This window comes from Micromys minutus (assembly GCF_963924665.1).
Source record: "Micromys minutus genome assembly, chromosome: 3".
Classification (NCBI taxonomy): Eukaryota; Metazoa; Chordata; class Mammalia; order Rodentia; family Muridae; genus Micromys; species Micromys minutus.
In genome coordinates this window covers 35,932,892-35,934,473 of record NC_137972.1, presented here as the reverse complement: position 1 = coordinate 35,934,473, position 1,582 = coordinate 35,932,892, and the positions used below count along the sequence as shown (strand labels likewise).

General features: G+C 42.6%; 1 pseudogene across 1 annotated transcript; it reads right to left on the bottom strand.

Moving 5' to 3' along the window:
• Positions 1-537: 537 nt before the first annotated feature.
• On the bottom strand, positions 538-1,262 carry LOC308418635 (RNA transcription, translation and transport factor protein-like; annotated as a pseudogene). Its single transcript has one exon. The product of its transcript is annotated as an RNA transcription, translation and transport factor protein-like (transcript).
• Between the last annotated feature and the right edge of the window lie 320 nt (positions 1,263-1,582).

Here is a 1,582-nt window from a genome sequence, read left to right as displayed (position 1 = left end):
CAGAAAGTAAATGCCTTGCAGAACATAATCTGTTTCATGCTTTAAGACCATTTCTTTGGAGGAGGTAATGTAATCCTTACTTCCTTGTTAGGGAATACAGAGTCAGCAATGATCTGCCACTTGCAAAAGGTCACAGTAAAAGGAGGTACTTTCTGAACTCCAAACCAATGGCAGTGTGTAAAAGGTGACAAATTGGATCTACTCTTGACAGTTGCCTCATTTCATCACACCCATCTTTTCTTCCTGTAGTACCAGAGGTGAATCTAGCCAGATCAAGCATGGAAGGCATAGCTCTGATAAGCCTTGCCCTTCTTTCCCAATTCCCTCTGCCTTGCTAAAACACATTAGATGACATTGCTTTTTCTTTTTCTTTTTTATTCCCCAACTTATTTAAAAAAAAAAAAAAGCAATGGTGGTAAATCTCTAGAACATGGTCAATCGCCTGGGACTTCTCAAATGTGTGACATCTGATTTTCATGTACATGCTGGTGTGATGGTTGCTGTCACCAGTCAGGTGAGAAGCTAACACCCTCTTGCTCACCTTCCAACTTTCCCCAGTCTTCAGTCTGTCCTTGGATCGGCAATGATGGCCTGAACGGCTACGATGGCTTCATTACTTTTTGGCTGAGACGTTCTGAGCTCTTCTATGTGCAGCAACCGCTGGATCTGAGCAGCTTCATTAAGAACTGCATCTCCTGTGTCAAAGCCAACAGTATGTTTGTCTAATTCAGCAGGTAAGCCCTCTTTTGTTTGACTTGCTTTAGCAACTGCATCCTGTGTTAGTCCTGAATCAAAACAAGAATTGCCTTAAGCATTGCCAAGTAGTCATCATGGCACTGAATCTGAAGAAGGTTAGTCAAAACCATGACAGGAGCCTTAAAATCAGGATTATTTACATCCAAGTTGATCAGCGGTTCTGCATTTTTAGGTTCATTGTCAGTGTTTTTCCTTTTATCAGGTACTAAGCCATTGCTTGTTTGTATTTTTTATTTCTCAGCGTTATCTCCATATTCAAATCTAACAGTTAACCCAAGAAGACAGTCAACTGCTTCTTGCCAATTCTGAATCTTGAAAGGACAGTTATGATCTCTGAGATACTTTTCAAAGAACTTGGGTCAGTCACTGCTGTGGATGTTTCTCAAGTTACCTCTGTCTTCAATCTTACAGTGGCTGATTTTCTGGTCAAGCTAAACGGTAAAGCTTCTAAATTCTATCTCATCTTTGCAGTTGAAGCCTGTGGGGTTGTGGTAATCCAGGACCATCAGAACATGGTCCTGGCTGCTCATACTGGCCTCTCAGGCCTCCTCTGCTGAGACAGGAAAAGATAGGAGAGGTAGGCAGCTAGACAACATTTCTTTCTTTTCATGCCCGTTTTTTCCCCCATTGGAAGTTCTCTGCATTTACATTTCATATGTTATCCCTTTCCCATAATCCTATTCCCCCTCCCCCTCCCATTGCCTCCATTAAGGTGCTCCCTCTTTCAACCACCCTCTCCCAACTTAGCTCCTTGGCATTCCACTACGCTGGGAAAATGAGCCTTCACTGAACCAAATGCCTCTCCTCCCTCTGATGTCAGACAATA